Raw genomic sequence first — 14342 nt, 5'->3', positions numbered from 1 at the left:
TTGTTTAGTCGGTGGTGTCTACTGGAAGGTGAATCCGTTCCAGTCTGTTCCTTTGTTTGTGTTGGTCCCCTAGCATTTCTTTCTGCTTGGCGTCAGATTCCTGGTGCTCACTGGTAGCAGATCCTAATGGTGGAGGGGACGGTGGACTATCATCATCATCATCATCAGTGTTGATTAGATTTATCCCTTCATCCTCAGTTTGCTCCTCCTCATCCTTGTCATAGTCTTCATCTTGCGTTGTAGTGATGCTCTGCATCCATCAGGAGAAAAGCACGAAAAATAGGAATTTTTCAAGTTTTTTGACAAAAGAATATCATTTTCCATGCAATGTTTTGAAATGCTTTGACTGATATATATGCTGATATTGTGGGTGTCACATTCTTGATCAACATGTATGCTACTTGTCAGCAAGCTTGGTGGTAATGTGGTGCATGTCAAAAAGCATGAAGAGTTTATTTGAGGAGATTTTTACTCGTATTGGTGCCTGATATTGGAGTATGAGTACGTTGTTTGAAGGTTTTATGCTCAAAAGCAGTGCTTGGTCGAGAAGTTAATTTGAAAGCACAAAAGGTTTGTTTGGCAGACTCTTAGGAATGTCATCGATTGAAGCACTATGATAGCGGAAAATGATCACCGTGGGAAGCCTAATATAGCTATGAAGCACTGAACTACGTAAATTGGACGCAAAGGGATGGCTTTATCCAATAGCTTAATGGGAATGGCCGCCTACGTTAAGTGGCTAAAATTAAAAGCAAAGCTATCTACTCTACTAACATAATATAGCGGAGATAGTAACCCTTTACACTTGTCTCTATCTGCGAGATGAAGGCTAAATGCCAAAAGTGATCCTTCCATCAACTAGCCGTTTATCTCTCCTTTAAAATTTCAATACCCTTGCCGTCTCCATCCCCATTTTTTTGCACACACAGACGCACGCGTGCAGAAGAGAGCTTCTTCATTTGTGCACCCTACTCCTCTTTGTGTTCTCTCTTGAAATGCGAGGCACATTCCACTTCACACTGCTGTGGCTCTCTCTCTCTCTCTCTCTCTCTCTCTCTCTCTCTCTCACACACACACACACACATGGGTGTGTACATCTCTCTCTCTCTCTCTCTCTCTCTCTCTCTCTCTCTCTCTCTCTCTCTCTCTCTCTCTCTCTCTCATGGGGACGGCAGTTTTGCACCCACAGGAATGCTTGGTACGGCACCATTGCAGAGTCACCCAAGTGGCGGCTCCTTGGTCTCATTAACGTACGCTGCGGCAACGGAGGCCTGTGAAAGGCATAGTTCTTTCGACACTGCAATGCGGAGCCCAAAAGATTTCGACAATGCGGAGCCCACAAGGCCGCACAATATGGCGGGAGGAATATCTGCACATCCCCGCCCATAGCAAAATTACATTTTTCTCCAATTCCTAATGATGCCATGCTGAAATTTCTTGAGCATGAGGCTAATTTCCAACCGGTTCCTTACCGTAGCAGTTGTGCTGCAACGAACACAAAACAACTCTTCAATAAAGTTGTGTTCATGCGAACACAGTCATTAGTTGCATGTATAGCTTCAAATCTTTTATTGGAAGCCAGGAAAGGGAGGAACTGATCTAGCAATGTCTCGAAACCAACAAATCGAAGTCGGAAGAAAGCTTTTAACAAGCCTTTCCTCAGCCCAATGTAGCATTTCCATCACCACAATTTGATGCAAGGATTGGAGGTGCTCTTGCTAAGAAACAACCTCTCAAAGCCATGGAGTTGAGAGAGAGAAAGAAGCCATCAATGCTCAGCTAAACGGTATTTAATTAATGTAGCTAGGTTAAGCGATAGTAGGTCGTCAGTAGAGGCAACACTCCAAAATCCAATTGGCATTTAAGGCTAATGGTTTATTTGATTGTCTTGATTCTTCGTATGATTAGACCAACATTTGGTTGTCTATGGTAGATGAGAAATGGGCAGAGCCGTCTTTTTTCCGGCCGCCTGACACATGGCAGAAGCACGTTGCTCTGGCGTGTGTGCCTTGCGCCTCCTGGTTGCACAACGGAGTCTGGACAGGGCCGTCTTTTTTTCGCCCACCTGACACATGACAGAAGCACGTTGGTCCAGTGTGTGTGCCTTGCGTCTCCTGGTTGCACAACGGAGTCTGGACTGAGCGCCCGCACAGAGAGAGAGAGAGAGAGAGAGAGAGAGAGAGAGAGAGAGAGAGAGCAGAGGTGGCCGAAGGCTGCTGGCCATACTAGTAACATAATATGGCGGAGGCTATGACCCTTTACACGTGTCACGTTCTTCGAAATGAAGCCTATAAGCCAAAAGTGGGGGAGAGAGAGAGAGAGAGAGAGAGAGGCCGCCGACAGTACTCGTTTATAATAATATCAAGGGAAAATTACCAAAATACCCCTCTAATTTGAGAAAATTCCCAAAATACCCCTCAAATTTCAAAATTTCCCAAAATACCCTTGTATCTATTTTGGTTGGAATGTTCAAGATTTTCTAATCTTCATTCGTTCTTGACAATTGAGATCTGTTTTTGAGTGCTCAACATGTAATTTGTCACCAGTTACCATCGCAAAAAAGGCAATTATGTCTAAAAATAATGAAGCAATTCATCTCCAAAGCCTACGTAACCAACTCAAATTGTAGTTTTAGCATCTTGTACGATAGACAATCACTCTTCCTGTGAAGACCTACAGAAAAATTTATTTTTCGAGAAATTTAGTCTCACAACCAGGGGTATTTTGGGAATTTTGGAAAATTTGAAGGGTATTTTGGGAATTTATGACATAATATCGGGGGCATTTTGGGAAATTTTGAAATTTGAGGGGTATTTTGGTAATTTCCCCTAATATCAAAGGGCAACCAAATATAAGACGTTTTGTAGCACGGAGTTGGCACCGATGAGCAAGAGGGCTGCAGCCTGCGGGGCTTCGAGGAGAAGAACAGTTCAACAGGAGAGGAGGCAGTGCTGGCAGGAGGAGAAAGTTGATGAGGCAGGCGAGTGCCTTCTGAGGAGAAGGCGAGGAACGACAGAGCTGGCTTGCAGGAGAGCGGCGAGAAAAAGGGCCGCCGAGTGCAGAGGTTGAGAGCAAGGAAGGAGGTCTGGACCTGCGGGCTAGCAAGCCTAAAAGGCCCGACAAACAGGCAGACGACTTTGGAATTAAATGGCGTTTTTTTTAATGTTGAGTTAAACAAAGTTCTCACGTGAGAGCTTGTGGAGGTTGAACTCACGCCCATACAAACCAAAATCGTTATTTGTGTAAGGAGAACTCAAAACATGCTTGGCAACAAGGACAGAAGGCACCTAATAGTGTTGGCAATAGACAACGAGGAAGAGTGGAGCTGAACCACTAAGAAGGAGAGAGGGCCGAGTGGCAAAAGATAGAGAGCTGGCGGGTTTTAAGGCGAGAGTCATCAAGCCTTGGTGTTTGCAGCGAAAACGACAAGAGAAAGAGCCGATAAACAGGTGGTCCAGAGTCACAAAGAAAGGGCTAACTCTCTCTCTCTCTCTCTCTCTCTCTCTCTCTCTCTCTCTCTCTCTCTCTCTCTTATCGAGAGGCTGTCAATGCCATTAACAACCCAGTTTTGTGATTAAAGCCCATATTGGTTATATATTATCAAGTTTAAGTACTTTGAATGCCATTTTTAAGATTTCAAAGCGTCTGATAAGCCCATTATTTGGTGTTATGCATCTTTCTCTAACACCTTTCCCACAGCCAGCAGCCCGCTGCTGCAAGCTCGGTGCTGACCCGACTCACCGATCGCACCTACACCCCCCGACAACGCCTTCTAGTTGTTGAGGAACTGTGTCATGGCTTCATTGACCAGTGCAATGTTGTACTCCTAAGACTGAACAAACTCTATGACCTTTTGCAAATTAGCCAGATTTAAAGTCACATCTCCATTTGCATCCATAATGTCTACCAAGGACTACTTTTCAAGGATAGCCTTCTTCATCATACTGTGAGTTTTGTGAAGCGTTTTGTAGTCAATCCTTTTTAGCTTCAACATTGTTTTAAACCTTTCTATTGTTTGTTGAGCGATCTTTTTCTCCTCTTCTGTGATCGTATTTTCAGCTATAAGACCATCTATCTTCCTCTAGAGGGTAGATATGGTCCAAACACTCTGATTCAGGTGGTTTTTTTTTTTAATGTAATATCTCTTCCTTCCATTGGACTTTTTCTTCTTCAATGTCTCAACTGCTGCCTTAGGTTGTTGCAATTCTTCTTTCAGAGAAGCCATTTCTGTACAGGAAACTAATGCTCGGGCCTCCATCATTTTCCCTATGGAATTCACAATTGTATTCAATCGTGACTGGATGGCAGTTGTACACCCCCCTGTAATGGTATCAGGATTTGTTTGATCGATTTCATACACGATCATAGGAAAAGAGTAGGGTAGTAGGGCTCTGTTTGGCTTTTCATTATTAGTTTTCCCTTTAATGATTGTTTTTGTAGTTGATGTAACCTACCTAGTTTGATCAATTGCATTGATGCTTTGTTCGGTTTGCTGAGTTGGATCTGTAGTGCTACCAGATGCTTGATCTTTACCTTCAGTCTATTGTGTACTGGTCTGGGTTGGAATTGTACTTTCTAACTTAGCTTTTTCTAGACCCATTATGTCCTTGGCATCTACAACTGTGCTGGTCTTCGCGTTCCCTTTCTTGTTGGAGGGGTATTGGAGGGGTAGACTAACTGGTATCAATTGTTCTTTGTACCCATACTTGAAATTTCTCCAATAAGTTTGTGGTCTTTTGCTTCTTACTAGATGGGCTTGCATCTGTGTGGGGTGCTTATCTTTTGATTCCTATCGTTGCTACTTCTTTGCCTTTGCCTTCAGACGTCTACCCAGTTTTCGTGTCTTCTGAGCTCGATGAAAGTCTTATTCTTTCCTTCTTTGTGTTGTCCTCAGCTAGCTTTGCCCAGAACTTCTGAACATTGGAATGCGATGGAGTGTCGTTGGCCCAATAGAGGAACTGCCCTACATACTAGGCTTTGAACAAGTTTTGGTGATTTAACTTTGGTTGTCTGCTGCATTACATTGGTGTACAAAAATTGAATGAGATCAATGTTAGCCTTGGCGTTCAGAACCCTTGCCTCAACAACATAGCAAACAATTTTTGTGAAATATAAGTGGGGTTGCTTTTGAGACTCATTGCTTCAGCAATCATGAATCTATATATTGGTGTGCACTGTAGCAATGCCATTTGAATGCCTTTTCCACCTTACTTCCTCTTCTTCCTAGCTAGCTCATCTTCTTTTAAGTAGTGACTTACCTCATCAGTGGTACATGGTGCAGCCTTGTTTGTGCATGGCAACTTAAAAACACGAGCTAATTTCCCTGTAGTGATTTCTAATAATGTGTCATTCACTTCAGTTGTTCCCTTGTCAGGATTAAAAGTGTCGATTACCTGATTGATCATCTCAAGATCACAGGGAATCTTTGTGGCCTCTACCACCACTTCCAAGTTCCGTAGCTTCATGAGCTTATGCTCTTTCTCTTTGAAAATATACTTTCTTATTTTGTTGTGTGCTACAAAGCCAACAACTTTTGCTATTGATGCCAAAAGGGTTTTGTTATGTGCTATCATCTCATCCAAAGAGTCTTTCATTGGCTCTAACTTCTTCTTGCCCATACACGAATTGTATGAACAACCCTATTGGGGAAAGAGAGTTCTTTTGTATAGGTGGGAGAGTCAAAGTAAGAACACCAGGGAGTATCTGGTAGAGCTGCAGCTACTATGGATGGCGAAAGTGTGAGCGAAGAAGAGGTTTGATGTTGCAAAGTTGATGTCGTAGAAGACAGTAGAGGAAGCTCTGCAGGCCCCGATGCAAGTCGCACAAGTTTTTGTGGGTAAAGTGAAGGATTGCTCACTCATCTTGTTATATGCACATGCGCCATGAATGCTCCACTCCTTTCCTGTCTTGGTTTTGTGTGCATTGTTTGTACATGTCATTCATGCATTGGTTGGTTTTTATCGTTATTACTGACAAGATTCTCTTAATGATAGGTACATTTATATCCAACGTAGTTGTTGTAATGTAATGGCCTTTTTGGTTCTTCCCTACTCTGAATCTGGATTGGTGTGATTGGCTCATCTCTTGTTTGATCTTGGACTGGATCTTTGTGAACTGAGTCTTGCATGTGACTGTTGAAAGGGTCAGACTGTACTGGCCCAATATATGTGTCTGAGTTTGAGCTAGAATTGAGACCAAACAATCTACTACTTTGAGCAATTCTTGTGCTTGTCCCTTTATTGATCTGATATGAAATAAGTCAAGTACTGGTGTTCCTAGGATCTCATTTGGCCTGGCATAATACAATTTGATCTTGGTCTCATTGTACACCCCAAGAAACAATAATCTTGATAAATCTCTTAATCTCACTATGCCAGTTGGAGAATACTCGGTCAACCTCATAGGGTCTAGACCATGCTATCTTCAAATTAGGTTTCTTTGGTCCAAGCTTTGACTGGTATAGTAGTACGAGATCACCTTTCTTGAACTCTCTGACCTTGATTTTGCGATCATGCCAGTGTTTCCTTCTTTGCTAGACTACCTCTTGTTCCAACATAGCCCTTTGTCTGATCTCATCCAGCTTAAGCAATTCATCTAGCTGTTGCTTCAAGTTTGCATTATAGTCTATATTATGCTCCACTGCTAGTCTAAGGCTAAGAATGACAAACTCCATGGGAACTAGTACTGTCTCTATGCCATATACCAGCTTGAAGGGTGTCATTCTAGTATTGACTTTATAGGCAGTTCGATAGGCCCATAACTTTTTCTGGAGCTTAGTATCCCATTGTTATGTTCTTTTTGGACTATCTTTGTGAGAATGTTCTTGATTGTCTTGTTTCTGCTCTCTGTCTGACCATTTCACCTTGGATAATATGGTGTTGATTTTGTGTGCTTGACTGAGAATAATTCCTTCGATATCTCCATAGTAACATTGAGGAAATGGATGCCCTGATCGGAAACAATCTCTATTGGACAATCATATCTGTAGATGATGTTCTCATGTAGAAACACAGTCGTTGACTTAGCCCTGTTGTCTAGTAGTACCCTTGTCTCTATCCACTTGCTCACATAACAAGTAGCCATAATGATGTATATGTTCTTTCTCGGAGTGATTTCTTAAATGGACCCATGAAGTCGAGTCCCTATTTCATGAATACTCCCAGCGGCTGTACTGGAGTCAAGGATGTCATATCTACTATTTTTTGCTTTCCCATCCTTTGACAAATATCACAAATTTTACAAAAATCTCTAACATCAACCATCATACTCTGCCACCATAAGCCTGCCTGTTTGTTGGCGGACACGCCATGATGGACATCAGCACAGCGAGAACTCACCTAACAAGATTTGTCACTAAGGACGAAGCTTGACCCGCAGGCATGTGGAAGCAAGCATAGGGTGTCAACCTACACTCGACCGACTATTGACTACTTCCTACAGAGGTCTCTACCCAATGTCTAAGTTACAGCCTTCAAGAGTACACAAGAGGAGATTTCCTACAACGCTTTCAAGAGCCAAATACCCATCAAACGTTCTTGAAACGTCACGGAACTTGAGGAAAATCCTATTAACACCAATAGGTCACTCTCCCTAAGCTCTGTGACCCAAAACCCCAACCCTAAACACCCGGTGCAAAATCACATAGGATGTCTGACAGGTTTTGGCAAGTCGTCGTGTCTGAAAACTAAAGTGCCTAATGTGTAGTTCTACTCATTGCGAACGCGTGGATATGCTGAAATGACGGACACCGTATGCTCACCGAATCACCAGATATAGCTCGTGGATCGATCTCGCAAAGCAAGGCCATACATACGCAATGTAGGTGTTGGCACGTAGCTCTCTCCAGGGGCAACACACTGCACTTCTCCGCACTCGATTCCGACCACCAATGTGTGCGTAGCATCAAGATAAACTCTCACTCTCTCTCGTACACAGAGTACTCTCAACTCACACATACAAAACTTATAAAAATGACAAAAGGTTTTTTGCATTAAGGTCAAAAGTGGTATAAATACCTTACAATCTCAAACCCTAATGTTCCAATTTAACCATTTACTAAGTCTAAATGTCAAAAATGGGATACAATTTGGAAGCTTCGGCAAGCCCCACTATTTACAAAGGTGAAATGACGGTTTCTTCTCAATTAAGGAATGATTACAAAGGAAATTAGTATCCCGTCGGACAATCATCCTCCATTGAGTGTGTCCAGTCGCTAACACTCCCCCCCTCCTAGATCATGTCGTCCCTGACATGACAATAGAGCTTCTTCTTCAGTGGAGGCTTTCGCGCATCTTCAAAACAGACTCATACCGGGCATGCTTGGTCAGTAATGTAGGGCCGAATATATCTGTATCAATGGTGAAGAAACCGGTGTAGAAGGCTTCTTCAAAGGCCTGGAGATGGTACGAGGGCAAAAACATTATTCACTGATAGAGGGCATGTATCACCTCGTGGGAAGGTTGAGCAGACAGTTCATACGCACATCTATATGTGTCTTGGAAGAAGAATATGCTGTCTGTTGCCTGTCCAGGTTTAAAGATCTCAAAAACTGCCAGAAGGGTTTTACATATTTTCCTTAGCATAATGCAAGAGAGGTCAGGAGAGCCAATGAACAATTTAATGGCGCCCATTAGGGTTTTCACCATGTATTGCTCACTCATTCTCTCACTTGCCTTCAAGCCTGGCAACTTTGGGTAGTTGACCCACGTGGGGTGGCTTTTCTTCAACAGTTCTTGTTCTTTCCAAGTCCGCATCCTTGGTAGAGGGCAAAAGCTAAGGTTGTCTCTGATTATTTTAGGCGCCTCTACCAGATGTACTAAATACTGTGGGTATTTAGTTATCCATGCCTTTCTCCATTTTGGCTGAGAGTCCACAATAACCTTAACACCTTCTGGTTTGGTGATATCTTTTTCGTATAGTGGCACTATCGGCTCCTCTTTAATCCTCTTGTTTATTATAGCAGCTTCATACTTGAGAAGAGGATATGGGAGAGAGGGTTGTAGCCATTCATGTCGAACGACATTTGCATCTAGTTTTTTAACAGTCATAGAGTTCAATACCATCTGCTCCCACTGCATTGCTTCTTTGGCGGTGTCTTTTATGGCCGCTTCTATTGCCTTTTGTAGATTGTCTTCTTCTTCTTGTGTCAGATCCCGGGGCTCTTGGGATGGTCCCACAAGGATGTCCTCTTGCATTGTTGTGTCCACTGGATCTGACACATTGTCTATATCAATTCCTTCCATAGCTGTTGGCCCTGTGCTCAAGTGTGGCTCTTCAGTCTGCTGTTGGCCTTTTAGCTCATCAATCTACTTTTGATATGCTTTCTTTTCCTGTTCAGCTTGATCCCCCATGGTCACTAAAAGGTCGTTCAATTCAGCATTGGCCTTCTCAGCCTCTTCTAGCTTCTTCTTGGTGTCTTCATTTTCAGTTTGCATCTTCTTGAGATCCTCGTCCATCTTCTTTTTCAAGGCTGCTAGCTCATCTTTCATGGCCTTGTTCTCATCCTCCAAACGGCTTTGCATCACTAGGGAGCCCTCGGTCAGCATCAATCTCTGTTTCTTCTCTAGTGTCAATTCCTTTTAGAGTTCCTTCATCTGTTCTTCATACATATCCTTCTCTGAAGCAGTGCTAGTTGAGGTAACGGCTCTGACTCTGCCCGGAGATGCCCTTAGCCTCTGGATTGTCTAATCTTTCACTTTTATTTGATCTTTCAGCTCTATAACTTCGTCCTGGCTGACCTCATGTTCTAGCTCAGCTTTTTCCTTAGCATTCCTCAAAGTCTCCACTTCTTTGGACTCATCAGCAAGCTGGAGTGTCAAGTTGTCCCTTTCTTTCTCCGTATCCGTCGGTGATTTGCTGATTTTCTTATACTCCTCATGTGCTACTCCTCGTCTGCTCTTTGAAGCTTTTGGTCTGCTACCTGACTCTGACTTTCCAGATCTTGGCATCTTTTTAGTGCCGCATCCAGATCATCTTGCAGCTTGGCTTGCTTCTGTGTGTTCTCTTGGTCCTGCTTTTGCAGCGAGTCCACCTCGGCTCTTATTTGAACTTCATTTACTTTGAGATTATCACACTCAATCTCAGTGACCATAGACCTTGCTCTAAGCCCAGTGAGTCTTTGCATCACTTCATCCCAATCATTGGCTTGTGGCTGTAAATCCATTGTATCTGTGGCCATTTCCTTCAACTCCACCAATCGAGGGCTCATCATATATTCTTTGGGCCTAGTGCTAGACAACTCAAAAGCTGCATTAGCTGCCTCTTCTCGAGAGTATCCAGCAGCTAGTAGATCAAGGAATATTCTATAGTTTTTTTCTTTTGGATCTGGCTTCTCATCTTTTGGTTCAATTTCTACCTTCTTCTCTTCCTCTTTGTTCTCCTCTTCTTTGGGGTCTTGTTGCCCATCAGATTTGTTCAACTCCTCAGTTTGTTGGGGTTGAGGAGGACTAGGAGGAGGTGGTGATGGTGGAGGGCTAGATTCTCGGCTTGATGGTGGGGTTGGTTGCTTCTTCTTGAAGTCCCAATCAGCCTTTGTTTTCCTCTCTCTTTCTTGCCCTTCCTGCTCTTCTAGCAGCTGCCGTCTCACATCATCAACTTCTTCTTCGGTAAAAGGTATGTTTGGGATATTCTCAGCTGTAGCATCTAAGATCTCCTTTTAGCATCCTCTCAGCTCTGAAACTCTCCATTAGTCTTTCTAGCCTTGCTGCTTTCTGTGAGTTTGATTCCTTTACTGGTACCTGTAGAGTTTCTTTCTTCCCCTTCTTGAGCTGTGGCGGCTCTTCTGGCACTATCTCTAAACGGCGCTTCAACCTTGTGGCTACCCTTGGAGCCTTAAGAGGCTCTTCTTCTTTGTCTTCCTTCAGCTTGAGCCAATCATTTTTGGAGGGAGGTAGAGACCAATTTCCCTTGGCATGCAATGCTCCATAGATGACTTTGGTTATCAACTCACCAGGCACAATATAAGTGGGATTTTTGGTCCCCATTTTCACAAGGTTGTCGTGAATGTAAGCGGCATAGTTTATCTCCCTCGGGCATCTCTTCTGCATCGCCCAAGTGAAAGTGGTGGCAATAGCTCCAGGTGGCATCCTATATTTCTGTGGCCGCTTGGTACACATGTGGAAGTACCGATTGTATAATTGGCTCATAATGGCCACCTTCGGGTTTGGAATATCTTCAAATGTATAGTTATTTTTCTTCTCTAAGTAGACCTTAATGTCATCCCGCCTCTTTGTCACACTGTCTCCTTTGTTAGAGAGGTCAAGTGCTGCTGCCACCACCTTCTCTGTGATGACAATCATCGTGCTAGGCTTGCCTTGCAGATCTGTAACTCTGGCTATGCCGTCCTCTTTGATTGTGGTGACAAATTCCCACACTCTTTTAACATCAATCCCTATTGGCAAGGCTTCAAAGTAATTGTGTAGATCCAGTTTCTCCAAGTAGTCCCCCATCTTGATCCTGACAAATTCATTGAGCTCTTGAGGGATCATGGGTAGCTCCACTGCATTTCCCTTCGGATCTTTAAACACTCCTTGGTAGATTCTCAGATCATTGGTTTCTTGTAGGTCATCTTGAATCCAAGTGCTTGTGGGCTTCAAGGTTCCCTCTGGGATAACAAAAGGCTCCACTTCTTCTAAGTAGTCCTTGATAGTCATCCTCTTCTTCTTTGCAGGCGACTTTGTGGCTGCCATGGATCCTGTTGCACTCAGTAGTCCAAAGTTAGCGTTTTTTACAGATTAGCTGATAAACTGAGTTCTGACTACCCAAATGACTTAAAAATTGAAATAAGAACTCAAAAGGGACTAGGGAAGCCATGCATGTGCCCACAGTAGGTTTTTGGCAGAAAAATAAGCATGTAGACATCCTACACGTAGGATGTCTACTTTCTCTGATTTTGATGAAACTTGACATGCTTGTGGCCCTTGACCTGTGCAACATGGCTATGTACTTAGAATTTGTTTTGGACATCAAAAAGTGCAATTTTGAGCAGATTTAGGCTTTTGGCTCACAAAATGGGTAGGATGTCCTATATGGATGGGCAAATGATATCCAATTGGATTGAAATTTGATATATAGGCTTCTTATACCATGCAAAGACTCCCATGATGTCAATTCTTGTACGGAAGGTCAATATGACCCTGGAGACATCCTACGCGTAGAATGTCTCTTTTCTTCGAATGACTTGATTTTGGTTCTTTGGGTAGCCCTTAGCATGTAGAACATGGCCTTGTTCTTAGATTTTGATTTGGATAAGTATTGGTGTGTTAGGAGCATGTTTAGTGTTTTTAGGCTCAGAAAAGTGCATCTTTGAGGTTTTGGGGGCCAAATGTGATGGGTCTAGCTTGAAATGTGATATAAGAGCTTGTGAAGATGTTAGAAAGATATGTGGAACTCAACAACACCAGTTGGAGGTCAAATAGGGCATTTCTATTTCATTATTTTTCATATCTGACTCCACAGTTAGCTTGGCAATGTGATAATGAGTATATTGTATGTGATTTGGATTAGTTTTGGTAGGTCTATGACCCTTTATTGCCTCTATGCTCTGACTTTTTGTTTTTTGATGCATATGAGGTCAACTCTTGTCCAAATGTGATGAAACTTGATGGCTAGCATGTATAAGCTATGTAGAAGCTGTGTATGAGGTGAGATATTGAGTTCGGTGCCCAAACATGGCCTTGAGACATCCTACACGTACGATGTCTCCTGATGAATTCTTTTGGAGAAGTGCTACTAGTATATGCCCTTAGCCCCCCTGAGTCCCCTTTAAGCCTTATTTCAATAAAAAAGTCAAAAAGATAGATAGAAACTCCCTGTTTGGCTTTCAGAGCCTCTGAGTCATTTTCTGACTTTTGGAGTGCTTTTCGGCGATGAAATTTCTTGATGTTAGTCTCCATAGCTTCATGGTTCCTTGGGGAACCTTGCTATATGATTTTTGTTGGCTTTGGCTTCACCGGAGCTCCGTTTGGCGATTTGTTGCTCTGGAAGCACCCGTGGTTGTTTTTGCATGCTGTCGATGACTTGTGGTGGTCTACCACCATAGGACTTGGTTGTTGATGGTCTAGGCAAGCCGCTCGTGAAGTTTGGTGGCAAACGGACACCCGGTTTGGCCGTGAGACAGTTGACGCTTTGTGTGTCCGATATCGTTTCTGAAGCTTAGTCCTGCTTCGGGTCGCCTTATGGTCATGTGGGCTATATAGCTTTGTAGAGCATGTCGAGATGCTCCTACCCATGAGTTTTGGTAGCATTTGGGCGACTTTCCACCAATTTACCACTTGGTGGCCTCTTGTAGGGCTGTAGAAGTTAGGGTTTTTCCCAATGGTGTTTTGCCACCTTTGTGCATTCAAGAGTGGTCTCCTATGCTAGGGTAAACACCCTATGAAGCCTTATTGCTATTGGGTTAGCCGTTAAGTGGCTACCTCTACCTGTAGGTCTCTATTGCCCGTTCCATGTGTGAACCCTACACTAGTTTTCGCAATAAAACATCAAACATACGCGAAAAGCTCAAAGTGGTGAGCCTACCTCTCATATCTAGAGCCTGTCGAGTGGTCGTGCGCGTCGTAGAAGCAGCTGGAAGTCCGGTTCGTTCTAGGTGGCAAGAGCTCTCTCTCGAGAAGAAAATAGTAGAAATGAGCTCTAAGTGAAGTGAAAAAATCTTATAATGGGGGTCCGCGGACCACTTTCTATGAAATTTGACATGTGTTCCTAACTTCTTGCGAGATGCAATTTAGGCTCGAAAAGTTCTTGATTTGGACTTCGTTTGCCCAGTTTTCGAGAAATTTAAGGTTTCGGTCAAAATCTGGCCAAAACACGCCTCCCGCTCCATTCACATAATTGCATTCCCATTATACCATATGTTGTCCTATAGTCACTGATTATCCCCATATTTTTTGTTTTTCATTACGGCCATATTTCACCTGCTTTTTGTATTTTTGAATTTTTTATGCCGATAAGTAGTAAAATAAAAAAGAAAATAGCAAAATAAACCCCGAAAATCTTCAAAAATCACAATAACTCAAAAACATCACCGCAAAACACTATGTACACTCACATGCAATTTATATGGCCAGATTTCTTCGTTTTATCAATATTTTGCCCGAAAATGGCAGTTTTTACAAATATACACACACCTAGAGGCCTATTTGGTGTTTGGCCCCATATACTTGTAGATTCATGTTGTATAAGGGCATATGTACTTGGATTAGTCCAGAAAATTTCACAATCAAACGAAAACCTTTCAAAATAGTCGAAAAACATGCCCTTTTTTGCTCTTTTCACCTTCATTGGGTCCACATTGAGAATGCCTCCCCCCCTCCTAGTCGGAGTCCTCCCGGATGACAAGGTAT

The 14342-nt window shown here is 43.0% G+C and overlaps 1 pseudogene; it reads left to right on the top strand.

The window, feature by feature from the left end:
- Positions 1–1191: 1191 nt before the first annotated feature.
- On the top strand, positions 1192–2076 carry LOC147432011 (uncharacterized; annotated as a pseudogene).
- The last annotated feature ends 12266 nt before the right edge of the window (positions 2077–14342 follow it).

The sequence above is a fragment of the Adiantum capillus-veneris genome, chromosome 20 (assembly GCF_014529385.1).
Source record: "Adiantum capillus-veneris isolate H3 chromosome 20, ASM1452938v2, whole genome shotgun sequence".
In the NCBI taxonomy this organism is placed as follows: Eukaryota; Viridiplantae; Streptophyta; class Polypodiopsida; order Polypodiales; family Pteridaceae; genus Adiantum; species Adiantum capillus-veneris.
This window is presented reverse-complemented; position numbering and strand designations above follow the sequence as displayed.